Source organism: Triturus cristatus, chromosome 11, assembly GCF_964204655.1.
Source record: "Triturus cristatus chromosome 11, aTriCri1.1, whole genome shotgun sequence".
Lineage (NCBI taxonomy): Eukaryota > Metazoa > Chordata > Amphibia > Caudata > Salamandridae > Triturus > Triturus cristatus.
The window spans coordinates 1,115,374,340-1,115,400,573 of record NC_140594.1 but is presented as its reverse complement, the minus strand read 5'-3'; the positions used below and the strand labels follow the sequence as shown (position 1 = coordinate 1,115,400,573).

General features: G+C 46.1%; 1 pseudogene; it reads left to right on the top strand.

The window, feature by feature from the left end:
• Positions 1 to 26,234, top strand: part of LOC146786129 (cytochrome P450 2F2-like) — a 69,592-nt pseudogene that overhangs the window by 11,639 nt on the left and 31,719 nt on the right.

The window sequence follows — 26,234 nt, the reverse complement described above, 5'->3', positions numbered from 1 at the left end:
CATGTGACATCACAGAGACCTTTCTTCCTGATATGCCTGCACAAGCTCATCTTGTATTCACCCAGGGCATCAAGTGATTTCCACACGTTCTCTGGGGTCTCTGGTTGATGTCTGCATGTTTTGCTCTCCTCATGCACTCCTTCTGCCACATGAACTCAATTGACAGTTGGGGGGCGTGGCTTGGCTGCCGAGCGGAATGGCTGCCTTAAACCGCAGCTCCGCCGATCGAGCACAGAAATCCTTCAATTATTTGCTGAACTGGGGTGCGAGCTCGGACCCCCCCGCCCGAGACGGTAGTCCAGGGTGTCCGCCCTGTGCTCTGGCTGTTCTGACCCCGTCGGAGACGCGTGGGCGGAGAGCGGCCCGCGGGAAGCACGGAGACGCGGCGGCCTACAACAATCGCGAGAGCCGGGGCCTTGCGTGTGGAGGGCCCGAAACCTGTTCGAGGGGTGAGGCAGAGGCTGTTCGCTCGCCCCAGGATACGCGCGCCCCGCCGGATGCTCACCCCCTACGGCTGAAACAGTGAAGCTGTGACAGCGGCGGCTGGTGTGGAGGAACACCGAACGTGGACTGGAGGTGCGGCTAGGGGAGAGGCCCGAACGCTCTGCGGCGCTCTAGGAGCTAGCTGGCTGCCGGGGACGGCGCGAAAGGGCTTGATGCTCGCAATCGGCAGGCGCTGCTGGGCCCTGCTCTGGGAGCACGTGTTGCCGAACCTCATGGTCTGAGACTCTGATCTGCTCCATTCTCTCGCCTGCCCCTGGATTGCATGCCGGCGAACACTGGCAGGCCCGATCGGATAATTGCAGTGGCGGCCATCTTCCCTGAGGCCGTAGTTCTATGGTCGTGGGTTCCAGGGCAACGATCGGAGAGTCGTGGTCGGCTGCCGTGCATGCCCCGACCATACTGCAGTGATGTTGGGGCGTTGACCTGGGATGCGGACAGTGAACGGCTGTACTAGTGTTGGCCTGCTCCGGCGGCCCGCGCTGTGACTCTCCCCGCTTGGTCCGCTTCTCTGTGCCCGGTGCGTGCCCCGACACTGGGGACCCAGCCCTCTTACCTACCAACGAGGCCTAACCGCCCTGCTGCCCTCGACGAGACGCTGGTGGTTGGCGACTGGCGGCGACTGGTGCAGTGTGAGGAGTTCGCGGCTCGGCCGCCCACACTTACTACAGAGCGCCGGGTGGCGTCCGGTGAGCGGCCATGGGCAAACCGGACACGCGGCAGCCGAAAATCACCTTCGACAAGTCCAAGCAGAAGCCGCCGGACCCAGACCCGGACCTCCGTGAGGCTGAGTCTTCTCGAGCAGACCGGAGTGGTGCTCAGGATGTGGACATTAAAGCCATGTTTCAGGAACTGAAAACAAGTTTACATGGCATTGATGGCAAAATGGATGCGCTGGCGGCCCGCATGGACGGTATCACGTCTCGCATGGACAAACAAGAGGGGAGAGTGGAATCGCTCGAAACACATGTGGCCGACACGGAGGAAAATCAGACCGGCCTTGCCGGCCAACTGCGGGGCATGGATAAGATCCTAACACTCATACAACAGAAAAATGAGGATTTGGAAGCGCGCTCGAGGCGCAACAACGTCCGCATCACGGGTGTGGCGGAAACGACGGACATAACCAACATGGAGCTCTTTGTTGAACAAATGTGTAAGGATCTGTTTGGGTCGGGTTTGTCTTCGATGTTCCTGGTCGAGAGGGCTCACAGATCATTGGGCCCCAGGCCTAAACCAGGTGCACCGCCCCTGCCTATTATTGCACGAATATTAAATTATAGGGACCGGGACGTGATCTTACGAATGGCAAGAGACATTTCAGACGTGCAATACAAGGGCAACCACATTGCACTATATCCGGACTATACGATGCAGGTTCAGGCCGCTCAAAGGGAATTTTTGCCGGCGAAGAAACTCTTTCAACAGGCGGGCACCAAATACTCCCTCATCTACCCTGCTAAACTCCGGGTCCAAGGTCCCGGTAAACCGTCCTTCTTTGTTGACGCGAAGGAGGCTCTGAAATATGCCAAACAACTGTTAAAGGACCAAAAGTCTCAGGCACCTGCAGATGACCCGGACCAGCGGGACAGGCTAAGTGATGTTGAATGACTGCTCTTGTGTGCTTCTTGTTAAGTCGCTGGGTATTGCCTGTCCGCGCTGTGCTGGGCCATAGAGAATGTTTAATTCCCTGGAGTACCAATTTCAGATGCTGGAAGGGAGCTGGGCAGGACTGCGGGATTGGGAGGGGGGGGTCCTTGAGCTGGTACACTAGGCCCGCGCTCGATCGCCCTGTCATGAGTACAGGGCTTGTGGGTGGCCAACCTGCGTACCTCAAGGGATGATTCCCATTCATTGTTCACATCTAGGGACTGTAGTTACAGATGTCGTAGTTGGGAGGGGGACCTGGGAGGTCATTGCACAACCTGATTGGGGGGTTGGAGCGGGTGGGGTAGGGGTTTGGTCGAGGTTGGGGGTTTTTGTTGAGTTCTATTTACGTTTCAGAGCTGGGTCGGAGGAGGCGAAAACTGCTATTGAATCGTACATTGTGCACTGCACGCTGCCATGTCGACGGTCACCTAGCAAGAGGTGGTCTGGCATCTGCCGGGCAGGCTGCCCGGATGGCCGGGTGGGATGTGTGCTGTCTGTCAGAGAAGGGTTGCAGGAAGTGACGCAACGAGGAACAGGTCCGTGGCCTGATCGAGCTTTATTCCAATGCTTGTTGCCGTGTGGAGGTTCCCTACCTTGGCGGCGGGCATACAGATTGCTGAGGCATGGCCGCCCCCATATGCTGAGACCCGCTGGGTTGGAAATGCTTGCTTCGAGATTTGGCAGGCCTTGGCCGGGTGACTGGGGGGTTGGTGTATGTCTGATGCTTGCCCGAACTTTGTTGACACGCCTGGTGCTGTGAATAGCATAAAGTGTATTACCTGGAATGTGCGGGGCATGAATGATAGACGGAAAGTGAGACTGATACAGGCCTTCCTAATTAGAAAAGGTGCGGACATTTGCCTTCTGCAGGAGACGCACCTGACGGCCAATGCTGCGCAGCTGCTCAGGCACAATCGATGGGGTGAGGTAGTCCACGCTCACTATTCTAACTACTCTAGAGGGGTGGCGATACTTCTCAGAAAGGGGCTTCACTGGAGGACGCATGAGGAAATCAGGGACGCAGGGGGCAGGTATGTTCTGCTGGTCGGTTCGCTGTGCGGCGCAAAAGTGATTCTGGTGAATGTGTATGGCCCGAATGACGATAATCCAGAGTTCTACGAGGACTTGTGGCATAGGGTGCGGACCTGTGGACCTGCGGCGATTTTGTCGGGAGGTGACTATAATGTGGTACTGTCAGATACTAAAGATAGGCAGGGCACAACTCGGGAACATCACCCCAGGGCGTCGGAGGCGCTTGACCATATTATGCAAGAGGCGGGGCTGGTGGACTCCTGGAGGACACTGCACCCTGAGGCCCGCGCCGGTACGTGTATCACAGCTCATCGTGCGTCCTGGTCCAGATTGGACTTCTGGCTGCTGTCCAGAGATTTGCACTCATCGGTGTTAGAGGTGACTCACTTGCCGTGGTCTCTTTCTGATCATGCCCCGGTTTGCTTGACGCTATCCACGCCGCCGCAGTGCATTCAGCCGTTTAGTTGGAGGTTCCCCTCCCGTGCGCTGCACGATCAGGTCTTCCAGCATTCCTTGCGGGAAAGATTGGAGGAATACTTCGCACTCAACGAGGGCTCAGTAGATTCACCTGGCGTGCTCTGGGAGGCCTGTAAGGCAGTAACCAGGGGTCATTGCATGGCGCTAAAAACTGGGGTTCTGCGCTCCATTAGAGATACCCTGAACAAGTTGGAATCTGAACTAGCCCAGCTTGAGGCTGCGATGATGGCGGCCCCTTCTGGTGGGGCGAGTGCAGCCTTCAGGACGAAACTGACTAAGTATCAAGAGGAGGCGGAGAGGGAGGTCGCGTTCTTGTCCAAAGATTCTCAGGCCAGACGTTACGGGGAGGGTGATCGAGCTGGACGAACACTAGCAAACATGCTGCGCCCGCCACGTGGGTCGGAGCATATTCTTGAGCTACATGGGTCAGGGGGTGAAGTGATCCGAGATCCTCCGGCTATACTGACAGTGATGACAGATTACTATAAGGTCTTGTATACCTCTAAGGTGACACCTGATGACACTATTATTAGTGACTACCTGGACACCATAGCACTCGCGTGGTTCAGTAATAATGCCCGACAATATATGGACCTACCCTTCACGTAGGAGGACATTCGAGCGGTGATAGCCGCTATGCCACTCAGCAAGGCACCAGGCCCCGACGGGCTGACGGCGGCCTTCTACAAGGAATATGCTGACCTACTGGTCCCGCGATTGCACAGTGTTTTTGAGGAAGCGATGGAGTTGGGCATCCTCCCTACCTCGATGCGAGAGGCCCTTATCATTACGCTGCTTAAACCTGGCAAAAATCCTGTTACCCCGGACTCATATCGCCCACTCTCGCTAATTAATCTTGACGCCAAAATTTACGCGAAATTACTCGCTGACCGTCTGAAGTTTATGCTGCCACAGATAGCGTTGTCCGATCAGTCGGGCTTTGTAATGGGGAGGTCCACTTCCCACAATCTAAGAGTGCTGTTTGGGCTCCTGCATTATTTGGATCCCAAGGTGCAAGCCGCGGCCGCATTGCTTGACGCCACTAAGGCGTTCGACTCGTTAGAGTGGAAATTCCTACGGGCGTTATTCACTCGCATGGGTTTCAGCCCCTCCTTTGCCAGGCGTATTGGAATACTCTATAATCACCCGACGGCTAGGGTGCGGGTTAATAGTCAGACGTCTGCCCCGATCCCCATAACCAGAGGGACTCGGCAGGGCTGCCCCTTGTCGCCATTGCTGTTCGCCATTGCGACGGAGCCGCTGGCGGCTCGTTTGCGCCAACATCACACTCATCGCAGTATCGGCTTCACATCGCGTGGCCTGTTGGTGTCTATGTACGCCGACGACATAACCATATATATGATGAATCCATCGGACAACTTTGACCCACTGATGCGTGAGGTGACAAGATACAGTGGCCTCACAGGTATCGATATCAACTGGTCGAAGTCGGCGATGTTCCCGCTGACGGACGGTACGAGTCAATGCCATACGGAATTCCCGATTGACTGGGTCACTGATGAGATTAAATACCTGGGCGTACGCTTTAGCCGATCGGTGCAGGACATATGGCTGGCCAATTTTGGAGTGGCCGTGGAGTGGCTGGAGTGCAAGGTGAGGCGCTGGAAGGCGCTGCCGCTATCACTGATGGGCCGCATAGCAATTGCTAAAATGGTGGTCGTTCCTAAGTTTCTTTACTTATTTGTTAATATCCCCCTGCCACTCACTAAGTCGTTCTTCCGTCGGCTTCGCTCCGCCTTGCTTGAACTGGTCTGGGCGGGTAAACAGCCCAGAGTGGCCTGGAACCTCCTCACACTTCCCTTCCGTCAGGGAGGACTCGCGGCCCCGGACATGGAGCTATATGCGTACAGTGCTCAGGCCCAATACCTGCACTTCTGGCAGCACCCGATCCCCTACCAGCCGCACGTGGCTGTCGAGATGGACGTTGCGGCCCCCTGCCCCCTCCGTGCAGCGGTGTATCAGAGATACAGACGCTCCCGGGATGACATTGATACTGTTGAAATGGTCCGCTGGGCCTGGTCAAGCATTGCCAAACGTGCGGGCGTTGATGATTTATATGCGCCGAGCATGCCCCTTGCGCATAATCCACTATTGGGGCCATTGACGGACGCGGCGGTGGTGCGGCGGGCGCAGGCCTGCGGCCTGAAGGTGGCAGGAGACTTGTACCCGGACGATACCTTCCTTGCATTGCGTGATATGGCGGCAGCGCCGGAACCGACAGCCTTGGAGCTTCTTCTATACTATCAACTGAGGTCTGCATGCAAACTGATCACACGTATTTACTACTCAAAACACAGCTCCGGTTGTGCACACTGACTCTAGATCCTCGTGGGAATATGAAGCGGGTATATCTATTACCGAGAAACAGTGGGAGTACTGTTGCTCCCAACTTGAAAACCTATCCCCTAATTATAGGCTGCGGTTGGTACACTTCAACTATCTGCACCGGACTTACCGTACGCCCATGCAACTGTGTAGGATGGGACTGTGGTCTGATGCGAACTGTTGGAGATGCGGTGAGAAGGAGGCCGCGTTCCATCACCTTGTATGGGTGTGTGGTCCCATACGCGACTTCTGGATTGCAGTCTTCAATACCGTGGTGCAGATTGTGGGGGTGGAACTGGAGCCGGACCCGCTTGTGGCCCTCTTGGGATTTGTTAGAAATGTGCCTAAGGCCTCACGTAGGCTTGTGGCCCTTTTACTATTACTTGCTAAGCGTCAAGTAGCGCTACACTGGAAGAAGGCGATGCCGCCGACAGTGGCGGCCTGGATAAGATCGGCGGTGTACTGTAGGGAGCAGCTGACCTCATACTGGGACCAGCTGCCACAGCGCTCGCGGCCTGTAGATATATGGCAGCCACTGGTGGATTGGTTGGCTAGAACGACAGCGTTGGAAGATGACTAGGCGGTCTGATTGTGGCTTTGGTGTCATGGCGAGGTTGAAGTTTGACTGTGGTGCGCTGTACGTGGTGATCCGCCTGACATAAGTGATCTGGGGTTTGGGGCTCGCTTTCTGTGGGGGGGCGTCAGTCGATTGCGTTGTCTGGGTGGGCTGTGGGCGCAGCGTGAAGGTGATTATGACATTTCGATTATTCATTGTTTGCTTCCTTTCGACTCGAGCTCTCTGTTAGTTTTGTTTTGTTTGGTCCATTGCAAAATGTTGTATTGCTGCTCGAATGTACGACCACAAATGCTTGGGCGGAGTTCCGCCTCGCAAACTAGCTGCCTGCCTCCGGGTTGTTGGCTGAATAGCAGTGTACTCTTCGATGGAACAATAAAGGTTTTGGTAAACAAACAAAAAAAAAAAAACTCAATCGACAGTTTCATTAAACCACAGTGACCCTCAGTTTGCATTGAAAAAATTTATACAAATCTGTGCTTAAATTTTAATTTACATTTTTACCTGATGCCAAGCCACATTTCTATCAGCACTCGTCCTACTTTTAAAATGATTTAACCTAGACATAATATTTGTCAACTGTTGACATGACTTACACCTCAGCTACAAATAAAATTCATAGGTAAAAGAGAAAACAACCTGTTTGAAACAACATTAAATGTGGAGTGGGAGTAAAGGGTCTTGCACATAAGATGACCATCTGGTTCTGATCTTGCTATAAAATCGACATCTGATTCAATGGTGAACAGGAATTCCACCAGCAAAACTCTAAATCAACATCATAGGCCTATAATAGGTGTGTGACTCTGCCTTTAATCCTTTGCCGTTTTTTAACATTATTACTATTGTACTAGGTAATAATAAATTGGGGGATTTGTTGGCTAGCAGAGGTAATGTCAGTCACATGTCTGACATGGGACTTACACTTACGCAGCTCTACCAACCACTTAGAAGAACAGTTGTGAATCATAATTATGTTGTCAATGGTATCTGTCAATGTCCTTCGGTAGCAGCTGCATTTTTAAAATATTTTCTATATATTAATCTCTAGTTTGGTCATTGCTATTAGAACAATGTAAGTGACATTCATCTTGCCTTCCTAAAGACCATGACACTGCAGTACAGCATTAAAGAACCTCTGGTTGTATTTCACTTATGGATACCACATTGGTTAAACCAAAACACAATGGTAAGTATGTCAGCACCAGAGGCTTAAGTCTCCTAAAGAAGAGAGCGTTTATGGCATGGAAGGAATTGTGGCCATAAATGTCCTAGCGAGGTACATTATGCAAAAGTAAGTCGACTATGCTTTGCGGTCTAGTTTTTGCAAAATAGCAGGACTGAGCTTGACCATTAGGATAAGTGGCAGAATCACTATCTTTCTAGACTTATCTGTGATCTCTAACTTGGGCGGGAGGAGAGCGGTGGCTCCTTCCAGTTTGCAAGAACTCATCTTTTTGAGGAAGCTCAGAGGCAGGGGCTTACTTGACCTGAATGCAGTCTAAGCAGCAGGGCTTTTGTTTAGGAAGAACTGTGATCATCAGTGGGGGCTGTGCACCTCTCCCCTGAGGGAATACAGTGATAAAAATTAACTTGTGACCCTCAGGTCTCTCAAATATAGAAAAAAGGATTAAGACCACCAGCAAACACTGGTTTCTTTAAAGGATGAAAATGTTATAGATTGCGAAAACCCAATTCATACCACCCTGGTTGACTGCTTACTTTTCTTTTCCTTAATTACTGAATTGCTATGAGCACAACTTTCATTCCTATCTCCTAAGTGCAGCAATAGAGAAAGAGGTCCTTACAACTAAAAAGCATGTGCTCTCTCTGGTGCATACATAGCGCTCATGCTCATGCCACTCTTTTTAATGCATGCGTGTCCTAGGTTCATGGTCAATTCTTCTAGAGGCAGATGACGAACATACACCTGAGACAAAGCCCAAATAGGGGCTTGCACAGTTAGATAGGTTCTTCACCAAGCTGCCCACACGTCATCACTTCTTTTTAAAACTAATTTGTGGCTATATTGCTGCTGCAACTATATGAAATTGTAAGATGTGCTCCCCGAAAGAATAGATTTCATTGGAATAAGTGCAAATTTGTCTATGACTTTTAAGGAACAAATTCCCCTAGACATCAGGACAGCCACCACCACCCTGACAACATTCTGCAAGAAACTAAAGACATGGCTCTTTGTCTGATGCTCCTGATCCATCATACCTACTCAGCGCCTAGAGACCCTCGCGGTTAATTACTTTGCGCTCTACAAATCCTTTTACATTACATTGCTGACCATCATATTATCCCTGTATTATTTATTGGCATCTCCATCTAGCATCAACATGATTGATGAAGCACACACAATCCATTGCCTTAGTAATTTGATAGGGAAGGTGTTTTTCTCCCCCTATGCACCACGAGCATTTAAATATATAACATTGCTCCACTAAGCTTTCTTTGCCAGGTGCCTCCCGAGGTTGATTGTGGCAGATCTTTGGGATGCATTGTGAGGCAGTTAGATCCAAGACTCCACCCTTTCTTTTTTAGTTGTGGTATTCCTGTGCTTGACCTGGAAGCTATGTAGAAACGTGATAAATTGTGGCAAGGTATGTGGACGAAGAACTAATTTTTTCATTTTGCATATTTACATCCATTATAATTGGTTACACAGAACCGGTGGCATTCTTCTTTACTTATTATTTAAAGGATTGATTTGGTGTTCGTTGGAGCTGTACTTGATTTTATTTAGGTCCATATTTTCAACTCTATATACACAAATCACTTGTGGCATATTGATAGATTCTTATGATAAGATTTTTGGGCTTTGTAAATACATGGGTCTAATTTTGTTAATGGTTTCACTTCCCCCTTTTTGTTTTTTCTTCTCTCCCCCACCACTGTTTTATATTGATGCAACATTTTGAATTGTTTGTGTTCAGTACTTATCTTACTTGTCATGATGATGACCCTTGATTGAAATAATTGTCAAAACGTCATTGACTAGCTTAGAAATTGGGACAATATATTCTTTGATCTGGAACCTGTATCCCCATATTGTGCATCGTTTTGCATGAAATTGTCTGAGCACTGTGTGTTCACATCACACTGAGCATGAATGAATGAATGAAAGTAAATTTATAACGCGCAGAACTCAGCCCCATGGGCATCAAGGCGCCTAACATAATATCATGAGTAGCCCTGCAATGCTTAGTGATATGCTTTCCTAAAAAACCAGGTCTTGAGGGCTCCCTTAAAGAGGGGCAGAGATGATATGGCCTTGAGCTCGGATGGGAGCGCGTTCCACAGGCGAGGGGCAACCGATGCAAAGGCTCTACCTCCCCATCTTGTTTTTTTAGTGGGGGGGATGACAAGGAGGTTCTGTTGTGAAGATCTGAGACATCTGCTAGGTACATATTTAAAGAGCAAGGATCCTAGCCCATCAGTCGGACCTGCCATGAGGGCCTTGTGTACTAGGCAAACAATTTTAAAAGAAATGCGATGTTCAATGGGCAACCAGTGAAGATTCTTCCTGGCCAATGTGGCGGAGGCAGAGCTAGGAAGGTCAAGAACAAATCTTGCTGCTGCATTCTGTGTTACTTGTAGGCGCAATAGCAGTCCCTTATTGATTTGAGTGTATAGTGCATTACAGTAATCTAAGCGAGATCCAACCAGAGCTACGGCTGTTTGTTTCCTTGCCTGCGGAGATAAATAGTGAGCTATTCTACGAAGGACTTTTAGAACTCCCCAGCAGGTAGCTACAGTTCTATTAATCTGTAGGTTCATGGCCAGCTCCGTGTCAAAGATGACCCCCAGGTTCTTTGCCGACTGTGACGGGGTCGGACAGGTCCCCAATAGTGGCGGCCACCATTCATTCGACCAGGTATCCCTATCCTTTCCAAAGATCAGCACCTCAGTCTTGTCGCCATTCAACCTCAAAGAATTGCATACGACACTACCTCCATCCCCTGGGATCTTACTAGTCTAGCAAGTGGGGCCATATAGATGTTAAATAGGGTCGGGCTTAACGCCGACCCTTGTGGCACCCCACATTGCAGAGACTTTACAGGGGAGAGGTAATTGTCCATTTTGACCCTCTGCTCTCTAAGGTCTAGAAAGGAGGATAGAAGGTTAAGGGCAGACCCCTCCACCCCCATCTCCCTCAGGCGAGATGTTAAGACTGAGGGAGAGAGGGTGTCGAATGCAGCGGTCAGATCCAGTAAAACCAGTATCGTGGTCTGACCTTTGTCTACATTCATCCTGATGTTATTGGTCACAACAGTGAGTGCAGACTATGTGCTATGTAGTTTTCTGAACCCATGTTGAGTTTGATCGAGGAAACCAGACGAGTCCAGGAATACCGACAGACAATGGTTCAAATGCATCTCAAGCATTTTGGCTGGGGCAGGTAAGAGAGAAATTGGTCTAAAATTTTTTAACACTGCCGGATCCAGAGTGGGTTTCTTCAATAACGGCCTGACAATGGCCCTCTTCCAAACCGAGGGGAATACACCGTGTTGTAAGGCACTATTCATGACATCCAAAATGTGGGGCAGAAAAATGTCCCTACATTCCTTCAGAATTTTAAGCGGGCAAGGATCCAGAGGAGAGGAAGATTTTGTCCGATTCAGCAAGAGGTTAAGATTTTCCAGAGTGATAGGGGAAAATTTAGTAAGGGTCTTATCGGGATCCTTTGACCAGGTTTCTAATATTGACAAATCCGTAGTTATATGTGTTTCCAGAAGATTCCTCTGTGTTTCCAATTGCATGGAGATGTCAACAATTTTAGTATGAAAGAAACTTGAGATGTTGTCACAGAGCTCCTGAGAGCCTATTATAGGATCAGGTGTCTGTAATGAACAAAGGGAATCTACGATTTTAAAGAGTTCCCTCGATGATGTCAAGGATGTAGTGATATTGGAGAAGTAGTCTTGTTTAGTTTTAATGACAGAGGACTTATAGATCTTCAGGGAGCTTTTATAACGCTCTCTATCCTTAGTTTCCCATGTCCTCCTCCACTGCCTTTCCTGTCTTCTACAACCTTGTCTCATCAGCCTAAGTTGCTCCCCAAACCACGGAGCAGAGGGTTTGCGCCTTGCAGCATACCTAGGGGTGGCAGGAGCTAAAATATCCACTGCCTCACGAATACGGTTGTCTAATTCCCGGGCTGCCTTCTGTATGTATCAGATTGATTTTATGATATTATATACTGCATCTTATTGCAAATAATCTGAATGGTTTAATTGTCTTAAAATGTGTTAATCTGGTAATAGCCTGCATTGTTCCTTTTGTAGAGACCCCTCGGGCATTACATGGTACATTGATGAGGTATTGTACAAATACTAATCATACCTACAAATGATTCCCAATTGGACTGTGTTGTACTTATATACCTTCACATAAAATGCATTAGCTTTCCGCACAGCCCCATCAGAGACAAACCAGAAGTAGTTCCCAAACCCAGGTCAAGCTTTTTGTTTCTTTGAATCTACAATCGGTCACTGAACATGTTTCACATTGATTTTATGATATTATATTACAGCCACAAAGCCGTAGGGAGCACGGAGTCACAGAGTCGTGGGATCCAAGGACTGCAGAGGACTACAGAGTTGCAGGAGGAGCTCAAAGAGGGGCTCCGAGATCCACAGGATTTTTGCGGATGCTGCGGAAGGCAGCGGAGGGCAGCGGAGTTCAGCAGAGCTGAGGCAGAGAGATGCAGCTTCTGTCACTCCCTCTGCCACCGGCCATCTCCTGCCTCCGCCTCATCTGTCTCGCTCCCACGCTGTTTAAAGCAGCCAGCATTATTCTGCCAGCGCTCTCCATGGGAAAGAGGAGCGACACACTGGCTCCCGAAAGCTCCCGAGTGCTAGTGTGGATGTGAGGCCAGGCCTGCGGTGTCTCCCCTCAGGACGGAGGTGGACGGTGTTAGGGCCGGTGTGGCTTGTCCGAAGGAGAAGCTCGACCTCTGCCCACGCACACACCTACCTACGCTTAACCCTCACGCGCCCAAACCCACCTAAACCTGTGACTATTTATCGCAATCTCTCAATTTGAGCTCTTTTTAATCAAGACATGAAAGCATAGCATGACATAAAAAAGTCTGGTCAAATTTCACAAACCTCATACCCGAAAGGCAACCTCTCCTCAGTTAAAGAGAGAGCACGGGGTTTAGAAGTTCATTCACTGCAGAGCGTGAGCCCTGAGATCCCGTCACAGAAACGGTCCAGCTAGGTCTGGGTAGGGCTTGTGAGGACATCTCGGTTTTCCCACTCACACCCATAGCCACTAGCCAGCTACGTCAGCTCATCCCTTAGGGTAGAAGGCTAGTCTTCCAGCCTGTCCACGACTCGACTGCCTCCCTTCCCAAGTAAGCCTGGGCCTAGTTGGCAGAGTTTTGCTATGCGGAACTTCGCAAAGTTCCAAAAAAACTCTACGAAGTTCCGCAAGTGGCGAAGTGTTGTGCGAAAAGAAGCACCAAAACGCCGCAATCCAACCTCAGACGGCCATTTTCCTTTTTTTATTTGAACTTGTCATTATTACACCTTTTACAATGTAATCATCCCTTACCACCCACCCCTCCCCAACCCCCCCCAAGTGGACAATCTATTCTTATACTTAATTCGAATAAAATAGGACAAACAGATCCAAATTTTATACATGAAGTCTTATCGTTGCCACCTAACAGAGCTGCACTAACCAAGACAGAAAAATAAACGAAATAGAAAGTAATCCCAAGGAAGTACAGCAGACGATTGCCATGCTAGCATCAGAACCATAATCTTATTAGGTAGAGGTTGTACTCTTTAACCCTCTTCAAGTGTATCCACCCAACTTTTCCAAGGGGCCCAGACCCTGGCCCCTCCCCTCCTAGCCCGCTTTCCCTTTCTTACATACACTGCCACTTCCGTATGATATACAGCTATTTGGTGAGCAAGCCATTGTTGAACTGAGGGTGGAGAGCTGTCTCGCCATGCGGTAGCCAAATATAACCGAAGAACCACCAGTGCGATAAACACAAATGCTTGTACCTGATTGGAAATTAAGTTATTGCTAACCCCCAGCAGTATAAATTGAGGGTTCAATACTATGTTTAATCCCAGTCTCCCCACCAGGAACTTTGTCACATCCCCTATCAGACCACCCAAGGCTCAACAGGTTGCGAACATGTGTATCAAAACTGCCTGGTACAGATGACATCTGGGACAATGAACATTATTTGTGCCGCCCCATTTAGCAATTTTCTCCGGGGTATAGTACAATTTTTAGTAAGTTTTAAAATACTGGAATTGCCAAGAGGCGGAGATTAAGACAGTCTGTGCTAAATTTCTAGACTCCATTTCAAACCTCAAACTTTGTCAAAAAAAATTCCCTCACATTTCTGTGATGGAAAGTTCTGAAATCTACATGAATCCACAAACTTCCACCCAGAATTCCCCCATGTCTCATCAGCTAAATTTGAGGTTTGCAGAGGTTTCTGGGTAGGAAATCATTGGGGGGTCCATGCAAACCATACCTCCCTGAACTCCGGGTGTCTAGTTTTCAGAAATGTCTGGGTTTGGTATGTTTCCTTAGATGGCCGCGGAGCCGGAGAAAAAAATCCAAGTGACCCCCTTGCGAAACCAGGTCAATTTGTGATAGGTCAATTTGATGTCTCCACAATAGGTTTTGGGCCCTTGCCTGTCACTGGTACTTGGTCCACCCACGCAAGTCGAAAATTTGTGTCAGCACAGTGATCCCACAGCTTTCCCACACAGAAACATGAGAAAAATTTGTTTTTTTTCAGCTAAATTTGTAGTTTGCTATGTATTCTGGGTATGACAACGTTTGGGGGGGGGGGTCCACGCAAGTCATACCTTCCTGGAGTGCCCAGGGTGTCTAGATTTCAGAAATGTCTGGGTTTGGTATGTTTCCTTAGATGACCGCCGAGCCCAGGGCCAAAAACCCTGGGGCCCCTTCTTGCAAAACCAGGTCATTTTGTGATTGGAAAATGTTGATGTCACCATAATACATTTCAGGCCCTTCCCTGCTGTGGGGTCTTGGCACATCCACACAAGTGAGGTCCAATTTTTATCAGGAGACCTGGGGGAACACTGAGTGATGGGAAATGTTTGTCACCCAGGTGATCCCATAACTTTCCCACACGGAAACGTGAGAAAAATTAGATTCTTTCAGCTAAATTTGATGTTTGCAGGGGATTCTGAGTAGGAAAACATTGGCGTGTCCACACAAGTCATAGCTACCTGGACTCCCCTGGGTGTCTAGTTTTCAGAAATTTCTGGGTTTGGTAAGTTTCCTTAGATGGCCGCCAAGCCCAGTGCCAAAAACCTAGGTGACCCCCCCCTTGCAAAACCAGGTAGTTTTGTAATAGGTCATTTTGATGTCTCCACAATACGTTTTTGGCCCTTGCTTGTCGTGGGTACTTAGGCCACCCCACAAGTTGGGTACCATTTTTATCTGGACATTTGGGGGAATGCTGGGTGGATGGAAAATGTGTGTCAGCCCTGTGATCCCACAGCTTTCCCACAGAGAAATGTGCAAAAACATTTTTTTTTTCAGCTAAATTTGATGTCTGCTGTGGATTCTGGGGTAGGAAAACATCGGGGGTCCATGCAAGTTATACCTCCTTGGACTCCACAGGGTGTCTAGTTTTCAGAAATGTCTGGGTTTGTTAGGTTTCATTAGATGGCCGCCGAGCCCAGGACCAAAAACCCTGGTGCCCCCCTCTGCAAAATCAGGTTGTTTTGTGATTGGAAATTGTGATGTCTCCACAATACATTTGGGGCCCTTCCCTGCAGTGGGAGCTTAGCCCATCCAAACAAGTGAGGTATAATTTTTATCAGGGGACCTGTGGGAACACTGGGTGATGGGAAATGTTTGTCACCCAGGTGATCCCACAACCCACACAAAAACGTGAGAGAAACTTGATTCTTTCAGCTAAATTTGATGTTTGCAGGGGATTCTGGGTAGGAGAACATTGGGGGGTCAACACAAACCATACCTCCCTGGACTCCCCTGGGTGTCTAGTTTTCAGAAATGTCTGGGTTTGGTATATTTCCTTAGATAGCCACCGAGCCCAGGGCCAAAAACCCATGTGACCCCCCCTTGCAAAACCAGGTAGTTTTGTAATAGGTAATTTTTTATGTCTCCACAATACGTTTTTGGCCCTTGCTTGTCGCGGGTACTTAGGCCACCCCACAAGTTGGGTACCATTTTTATCTGGAGACTTGGGGGAATGCTGGGTGGATGGAAGTTTGTAGGTTGCTGCAGATTCTGGAACTTTCCATCACTTAAATGTAAAGAAATTTAGATTTTTAGCTAAATTTGAGGTTTAAAGGGGATTCTGGGTAAAACGTTCTTACAAAAGGCCATCTTACCGCCACAAATATAAATCTGAATTATTTGAAATCAATTAAGGAAATCACAAAAGAATATATCAAAAAGAACAAACAGCGGGTGTATACTTTTTTGTACAAATGTATGTAATTAATTAATTTAGAAAAAGGATACAAAACAACATTTACCTAAACAACAATAACTGAGATTGATTGTCCTTTGAATAGGCTTGTCTCATAATCACTTTTGTTAACAACCCATTTCTTTCACTTATTTACAAATAGAAATTATCATAACTATACAATGATTAATTCCTATATAACAGTATTTGAGAAAATGGGTTAGCTATGTCAACGTTTCGGTCTTGTCTTGTGAAACATCTAGAGGATCATCTTCAGGACAAAAAAGTTCACCAGTAGAATGAAGACCTCTATATAGAATGAATAATCATAAAAGTAGTATTTGTTAGCCAAAGACATCGTAAGAAGAAAGATATACACCCGGAAAAAGTGAAAAGAAAAAATAATTGAATTGACGTGGACAAGTAAAATTCCATTAGGTTTATAGAGTAGTACAACGAAGCATATGTCCAATCCAATGTTATATGCAGGTACTGTAATGCACTTATCATACAGCAAACTGAATATCTAATAAGTTCTGAGGATGAACATGGCAAGCAGGTCAAGCATTGTCCCATAAGTACTACAGTAAATTAAATGAGAGTGTGGCACCAATGGATTTGAATCAATGGGTGAAGATGAAGTCATGACGTGTATCGTTACTACCTTTACTATCTGCCTTCTACCTAAGCAATAGTCCTAGGAAAGCACACCTATCATAAGCTGTCCTTACCCATTCATGTGTCTGTCATCATTAGAGTCCTGACTAATCCTGTCTAATTGTCAAGTGAACTTATACTCATGCCTTCCATCTATAGTTACTTGAAGTTCGAAAAAACGTTTCAGTCAAGCACCATCAATGCACTGACTATGCTAAATCCAACTCCATCCAGTTCGTGGATGCAAGTTGGGGGGCATATCTACCTTTGAAAATAAGGAAAACATGCTGGGGTATGTTGCCTCAGTTCCCTAAAGTAACATGGTACCTTAACAAGCACAGACTGTCCTGAGCCCCAGCTACAAATATTGTGGATGTTGGCTCGATGACAAGAGAGGGCATTTAATCCAGGAGAATGCTGCACCTAAACCAAAGTTTGCAGCGCTGCAATATGCTTTCCAGACCATTTTTATTCACACAAAGACTCCCACTCTAGAACCTTTGCTGAAGAAAGTATAAACCAAACTAATTACCACATTGGCTTACATTGGCTTACGGTTCGGAAGCCTTACCCGGTAAGCTGGGACCCTTTCTGAATAAATCCCAGAGCCAAGTCTTTATATCATTGTTTATACTCCCAAACTACTCTGCAGCTACTCAGATTCGACTTGTATTCAGGTTACACAATCAAGTCGTGGCCCAATAGGCCTGTATACTTAAATATTTACATGCCACGCGTGTTGCAAAGGAACGAACATTGACATTTTTTATCTGGCAAGAGACATCTGAAACAAATCATCTAGCATTTTCCAAACCCTTGGTCCATCGCCTTGCATGAAGCACTAAAACTGAAAACAGCCACCGCACTTTCGCTCCAAAATCTCTCACACGAAAATCTTAAGGTATTAAATAGAGAAATTGAAAAAGCTTTGTTTCTGCAAGACCACCGGATCCTGATGACTTGAAAGCATGCCTGTCTCATACAGAGAAGTTAAAACAAAAACAAGACACAAAAATATCTCACAGACATTTTCGGAGGTCATTTTAAAATCAAGTATTGCCACATCAGGATTAACCCTGGGCAAAGCACTATGCTACGCTCGCGTAGTTTGCGAAGTTTGCGCTACTTCGCACTACGCGAATTGCACGTAGCACAGTGCAAACACGCATAGCGTAGCGTAGTGCAGCAGTCAGTTTTTGCTTTCTCGCGGTCCTCAACGTCAAGTTGGCAACCGCGAGCAAGCAAAATGACATCCCGGCGAGACTTTTTCCTCGTTCGCGATCAGCAACATCAAGTTGCCGATCGCGAGCGTGGAAAATAAACCTCCCGTGAGATTCTCATCGCGGGGAGGTCAGATTTCTCATTGCGAGTGGTCGCGTATGGTTGCGACCACTAGCGATGAGAAACTACCATGCGTTGAGAAAGCTGCAGCTCGAGTAAAAATCTACTCGAGCGGCAGAAAACTACAGCTCGCACTGTGCAAGATGCCGTTTTCAATGATTGCACAGTTCGCACTATGCAATCATTGAAAACGCCATCTTGCACAGTGCGAACAGGGTGCTACGTAGTTCGCGAAGTGCTACGTGTAGCTCGCGTAGTGCACTTAGCGTAGCTTCACGTAGCGCTACTTCGCGAACTACGCCCAGGGTTAATCAGGATGGGAATTTTCTCATCCCTGGACCTTATACCACCTTGGTCCCCACGCCAAGCGTTAAATGAGTGTCTGCTATGTGGTCAATTACAAGAAAATTTAGCTCCCCTTCTCTGCATTTGTCCAGCCCTACTTGACGATCGCCGGAAATTCCTCCGTCAAGTATGGATCAAAGAAGGGGCCCCTACAAGCGAGTCCCCAAGGGCCTCACAGCTGTAGATTTTTTGCATAATGACCCTCATCCTCAAGCCATCTGCGACCTGGTTACATATCTGAGCAAAGCTGACAAAATGTTAAGAGCCGTTGCTCCCTTGTCATTTCTGTAATCTAAAACCATGGGGCATATTATCAAGGACGGCGTTAGAATTATCACCGGTTTAGCGGCAGAAAACTGCTGCTAAAGAGGCGATAATGGGCTTGATAATATGCCTTGAGAATTCCAATAAAAGTCCATGTTCACACCAGAACATGGGCTTCTATTGGAATTCTCCAGGGCTTTTTATCAAGACCATTATCGCCGCAGTTTTGCTGCCGCTAAACCGGCGATAATTTTTAACGCCGTCCTTGATAATATGCCCCTCTATTTTTTAGTTCCCCCTGCATTATAACGTATATATGCATGAAGTGCTGCCTTACATGTAACAATAACGTGCGCCCGCTAAAAGTGCAGTTTCACCATCTGAAGGCTCTAAATGTGAGTTCAGGGCTTCATGTTAAAAAATCTAAGAAAGACATGGGTAAAATCGTTTTAGTATGTAACGACCTTATGGGGCAACGCACCAGCACTTTAATCTTTACCATAATGGAAGAAATGGCTGAATTAGTTCAGAATGCATTCAATTACCCACAGCTTAACACATTATAGTGACTAAAAATGTGTTGGGGCAACATCTTGAGTGAAGTCTGTGTAAACTACTTCTATTAATGATGAATTTGTGATCTTAATGTTTTCATGATTATGCCATGGCAGTGTTTACCACCTTGCTTATTTATCAATTTTTATCTTGTGAAATGCATTCGAAATTTGCATTTATTCATCTAACTGGATGTTTTATGACCACTGGGGCACCTTACTTAAGTCGGTCTTTCCCCTTCCCAAATTTATATTTTTTATACATTTTTGCAATGGCTTTTATTAGCTGAGCATGAATAAATTGAACTTGAAACTTAATATTATATTTTGCGTTTTATTGCAAATAATCTGAGTGTTTAATTGTTTTATAATGGGTTAATCTGATAACATCTTGCATTGTTGCTTTTGGGCACTACACAATACAGTGATGAGGTATTATACAAATACTAACCATACCTACAAATGATTCCTAACTGGACAGTGTTGTACCTATATTCCTTCACATAACATGCATTAGTTCTCTGCGCAGCCCCATCAGAGACAAATTAGAAGTAGTTTCCAAAGCCAGGTCAAGATTTTTGTTTCTTTGGATCTACAGACCCAATTCACTCGCAAAATCTGATTCATAACATGTTATATTGGATTTTTTTAATAAAAGAAAAACTGTGGCTTGAATCATATTTAAAAGTTTGATAAAGTGGTTGATATACAGGTTACACAACTTTTTTTCAATCTCTAGCATTCCATTAATTCAGATTTTATTGAGAGGGGTGAGAAATACAGGAATATTGCCACTGCAAATTTCATATTTTTTCAATAGAAATCATAAACATGCTAAACTTTACAAAGTTTGCATGTCAGAACCCCTTGCAGGGCCTACTGAGATCAACTGTGTTTGTGAAGGCCATTGACTCCTGATGTCCCGAGGCCCGACCTACTATGGATCATGAGCAACTGGGCAAGTACTCTATCTGCACTTGATTCCCAGTGGTAGCTGTGGACAAGAAGTCAAAGGCTCTCTCTATAGGGAGGTAAGGGTATAGGTTAGTGAACATGACTCATAACTCAAAGGACACTCATCAATGTCAATAAATCAATATCCAGTCAAATACTTGTTTTTGTCTGAAAAAGAAGTATTTTAGTTCTTACTCCATTCATTCATAGAATAACGATATTCATTAGCAACAACACAATCCCCTTGAGGTCGGGGGTCTGGTGTTTGTCAGGCAAATTCCTGTCCCATCCTCTTCCTCGCAATGTGGTCAGGTTTATTACCCTTTCACTGGTGGCTGCAAGCAGGGAATGCCCGCTAGTAGGCCATACTCAAGAGTTTGCCTTTGACTCTTTTGAGAATTAGTTAATAGTGTCTATGGTACTGCAGCACCTTCAAAAGTGAGTCCCCCAGTGCCCCACAAGCTCAAATCAAGTGTTACCCACTCCTGCAGTTCAGAACCATTCAGCCCGAAACGCAGGCAATCGCAAGCTCTGGTCCTATACAGAGAAGTTGGGCTGCTTGTGGTAAACGCTGCATCACCCAGCAGGAACTGGATGTCTCCCGAGGTATGCTGCCTGGTTTCCCCCATGAAAGGAGTTGCTCCCAGCCTGCGAAGATGTGTCAATCTTCCCCACAAGGTGGGGGGGAGGGGTAGAATCAATCCTCCAGCTCCCGACCGGACAACAGCAATTGTGAGATGTCTTCCTAAGCATCCTCTGCAGTCTTCAGGGGTCGGTTAGGGGCAAATATAGATGTGCAAGCTCAACCCTCTAGTGGCAGACTCAATCTTTTCCTGGGCAACAGCCCGAATACTGACAAAGGTGCGCCGCTGTACTTTAAGGGAGCAGACACCTCTGGTGCAATAACCCACACCATGGTGGCACCTTCCACGGGTCTTGAGGCACTTTTATCACAATCATATCAACAATGGCTGCGTCTGACATACGGGGTCACCGGAACGAGGCAGTACAGTCTTGGTGTTCGCCCACGGTGCTCGATGAAGAGGCCACTTCACAGCTGGCCTCTCCTGGCATATGAGGGTTGCTGCACTGATCCTGCACATGGCAACAACCTGATTAGTGCACAGCCATATCCTACCACCTCCGACAGGGAGTCCTCTCTGTAGCGCTCCCCACTGAACCTTGCTCCCTCCAACACTTTCCTCACAGGACACACTGGTGTTGTGTAGTTCCTACCAATCCGTAGGGCCTGCGCATTGTTTGTACAACATAAACTAAGGGATTAGTGTCAAGACTAATTCCGGCCACCCCCGCAGGATATGTTGGCCTATAGACAAGCTAGCTCACAGTGCCACCATAATCCCCCTCCCTGACCTTCCAGGAGCGAACAGTTTCCTGGCAAACACTGAGCATGACAAACCTGATCACTCAAGAATCATGGAAAACGTACAAAACCTTTCTCTCAGTCACTTGTGCTTACTTATTCTCTGAGAAATATACAGAGAATACACAGAGGGATGTTTTCAATAATATTTATTGAACTAACGTTATTTGTGTATAAAATACGTGTGCTGCAATAATCAGTAGATAGAAGCAGATAAACGTGATTACAAGCACCAAGAGCATAAATAGTATACATAGTTCTACCATGGTGCTAAACAATGTATATATGCAGAAATATACAACAAGGCAGTCATCTAGATTGCTCCTGCTATGCGAACGCTACTCTAAGTGTACCTAGAGTGTGTGTAGGAGTAGAGCCGAGAATCCCCCCAAGGGACGATCCAACACCGTTACCTGATGGGATAGAGTGATGGACCCCGTCTTGGTCACGAACTGGATACCCCTCATGAGATGTCAGACCACTGAGTAGTGATTTCTCAGCATGCAAGCATGATGTCAGTAGAAGTACCTTCTCTGCTAATCTATTGGGTTGTTCATCTTTTATAATAGAAAGCAGCTTTGCTATGTGCGCATGAATTAGTGATGTTATGGATATATAGATAGTCCTGTCACCCTGTGGATGAAGATAGTGATGAAATTGTAAATATTGCAAAACAAGACCTTGTACATGGTGTTCGGGGTGTTCTGATAATCTTGTGCGAAGCTAGATGTAATAATAAGTTTGGTTTCAGAGAAACTAATCCAACATTGTTGTGTGTGCAAATGTGTGCAAAAGGTCACAGCTGAAAATGTAATTTTTGAGGACAATGTAAGAAATAAGCTGGTTCGCTACATAGGCCTTACTTAGGGATATAACACTGGCCTTGGCAAGCAGGTAGGCAAGGGTGTTCTAGGCTCCAGTGCAGATGGTCTTGGTTTCCCTGTGTGATATGCCTTACCCAGAAGGGAGACTAGAATACCTTGGCCCCTAGTCCTGAACACAGGCATGCACATGCATGATACTTTTTGCCTATGGCAAAAAAACATGAGCAGTAGAGATCCAGACAACAGTACAGTTGACACTCAGGGCAGGGGTACACGCCTTTTACCATGCAGAGGACTTTTACATCCCAACATTGCAGATTTAAAAAATATTAGTATTCTGAATAGCCTCTTAGAAGATAATCTCAAGACGTTTCTAAGGCCTGGTTGATCATTACTTTTAGTTAGTACTTTTGCACTGTATTTGTGCTAACAGCATTCCCATCATTGCTGTAACTCAGTTAATAACACTGTTTTCTAGGAGGTTTCTTGCGTTTTTTTACTTATTCCCACTGAAGATTGCAGTTAGGGGTCTGAAAATTGAATGACTTCTCCAAATTCGAGGTGTTTTAAAAGACGTTGAGATTTTCCAGAGCATCACAATGATTGCAAAATTTAGAAAGAACCAGGTTAAAAACAAGTTACAAGTAGATTTTCTCAGGGTAAACCCTATTATAAAAGCCTACATGTAGCAGGACAATTCTTGCATAAAAACGTTTTGTCCAGGAAATTGCCCAAACTCTTTATTTTTAACTAAAAATAATGCCTATTGATGAAGATTCCTGAAATTGACAAACTTCATACCTTCACAGGAAAGAGGTCACATCATTGTGAGATTTTCTGAATCTAGGAACGATAATGCAAACCTTAATATGTGAGCCTTTCATGGTTGGCACATTCATGTACTTGGTTGGTACCTTCAGACCCTTGGTTGGTCCCTTCAGTCCCTTGATTGGTACCTTCAGACCCTGTGTTGGCTCAGCCACAGTGAATGCCTCAGTGTGCAATGCATGGACTCCTGAAGAGACTCCTGACCAAAGGGAGTCATAGTTTACTTTTAAGGGCAAGGATGATATGATTGTGGATTTTGAAGTGTAGTCGATTTCTGGTGGCCCATGCATAGAAGCTGAAGTCAGTGTAGAAGGAAAATTGGAGCTCAGAAGTATTGTTCATTGAAATAATCTAGCCAGGCAATAACTAGAGTTATGCCCAACTGATCCATGTGGGTGCTTTTGTGAAATGTATTCTGTTCGTGACTGGTTAGTGACCATGAACAGGGTTTTAGGAGTCACCATGTTTTGGCACGGTGAAACGATCCCCCATGGCCTTTTTTGTTTATGAGTGACTCAGTGTTGGCAGCCAGTTAGCAAACGATAACAGTGTACTTTGTAACCTGAGTGATCTCTGTTGCCAGAACATGTTTTGTATTATTTTGTGATTTGAGTTGTTCGGCTACTATTCTTAAGGTACGAGTACCTTACGTAACTGATATACTATTAAAGTGTTATTGGTTTCTGCAAACGAATTCTGGCACAATAGTCATCATTATTTCTACCATAATGATTGTGTTGTATTATATCAAAATTCATCCTTCACACAACCTCCTATAAAACTAGACTAAGCTGGGCCTTGGCAGCACAGCCAGGTTGCCCGGAGAGTCAAGGAGGCTTCCAATACTGACTTTCCATCCCAGGCCCAAGTACTCATTGCCTTGGTTAGAGGGGAACCTTGCAATCTCACCGTTGATGTTCCTGCAACTCAAACAATCAGGAATCAACCTAACAGCTATTGGTTAAGAAGAACAATGATGTAGTAGACAGAGGGGCTTATTTAAAAGCCCATTGCGCCGCTGGTGCGTCACATTTTTTGATGCACTGGCCACGCAATGGGCTTACTGATATGTACAAGGCCCCGGAAAGTCACCCTGCCTGACTTTTCATGACTTTCTAAATATGTTTCCCTTTCACTCATAATTCTGTGCGAAAGGGGCGTTTCAGGGTTGTTGCTGTGGGTTTTGCCAGGCAACATCCATGGAACTTGACGCATTCCCAGATTTACAGTATTTTGTAAACCTTGAAATGTGTCAGAATCCTATGCATGCCCAGGGGAGGTGTAAGGAGGTGGAACGAGGAGAAATACTTTATGTTGCCTTGTATTTTCTTCTTTCTATGCGTTCTGCATTTTGCAGCATGCGTAGAAATAGAAAAATGCCCTTAACGGTTGTTTTTGTGCAGTAAGTTGTCCCTTCCTGCACAAAATGCGTCAAAATATTGTAAATGAGGCCCGGAATGCTGGAAGTAATCTGCTCAATATACCTGTCCATAGTTTTACTCCTAATTTGCAAGGTGTTTGAAGATGTGTATCCCAAAAGTGTCCATAGCATGCTCCAGTGACTCATTCCCTCTTTTTTCCACAGGGAAAAGCCTTGATCCCACCTGGGCGATCACCATTTCTGTAAACAATGTGATCTCTTCTACGATTTTTGGGCTCCGCTTCTCCAGAGATGATAAAGAATTCCATCAGCTCATCGAAGCAAATGAAAATATTATTATTAATCTAGAAACCATGTGGTCCCTGGTGAGTCTCACAACAGACCCATATTCTATTTTATTTGCTAATCGTAGGAAATACTTTGAACCAAGATATTTGTAGTTTTAAAGAGAGGTACAAATTAAGCATGTGGAAGAAAGGCTGGTACGTAAGACTTGTAAGGGCTTATTCACAAACTGCAATTTGTAGTATGTCTAGCAGTACTAAGTTAGCAATACTTAAGTACTACAAATGCTATTCACAAACCTGCCAGAGTTACCTCCACCTTTCCCATCCTTTCTAGGGTGTGAACCTCACACATGGAAGTTTACTCCTTAGTTGTATATGTGAGGTGATGGAGAAAGAAACACACTACTAAGTATAAGGGGTTTAGTGAGGAGTAAGGGTCGGTTTAGAGGATGTTGGGGGATTTAGTGGGGACATTAACCCATCCACAAAAGAGTAAGCCTGCTGCTATCCACAATCTGCAATTCTAAAGTTATTACAGCCAAGAAGGGAACCATAATTGAAATAAATAGAAGTACCTCCTGTACCACTCATGGCCAACCACTGGCACTGCAAAACCCTCCTATTGAAAGAAATGTTGGACTTAAAATAAAAATCCATGGGAAATAATGGTAAACTAAATTACATTAATTAAAATTGTTACAAATATAAATGAACATAATTGAATGTTAAAAGATCTAAAAATTACGCATATTTATTATTTAATTAAAACACTTTTTTCAGATTTATAAATGAATGTTACATATATAAAATTAACTTAAACTAATATTTAACGTAGCGCAAGGTAGGTGGATTTATTTATTTTTTATTTAATTTTAACCAACCTGTCATCTGTTGACTTCCCCCCACTTTGTCCCGCCCCACCCCCTGCCTTCCGCTCTTACCTGTGCCATCCGCCACTGATTGGAAATAGGATTGTGACACTGCAGGAAAGCGAAGCCTCCATTTTGATATGAGCTGTGGCTGAGTTCTAACATGGTTAAAATAGTCAGGCACTTAGAATTAAACACTGCAAGCACTTTCCTGAAAACACAGCTCTTTCAGCTCATGGTTTCCTTTTCATCATACATATGGAAGCAGCTTACATGTCCAAACATTACACATCTGGACATGGCTGTTTCCAAGCACTCACACAGTGGACAATGCCAAAAATATTATGTGAATGTCAAAAATGCATCCATGTGATATTCTAGCACTGAGGCCTTGATCACAGTGTGTTATGAATGTTTCTCAGCCAATCTGCTAGATTTTAGTCAGGCATGTATGTGGCAAAAGCCAGCTTTGTCTTACATTAGGCATGTGCCTTTGTGGCACAATTTGTGTG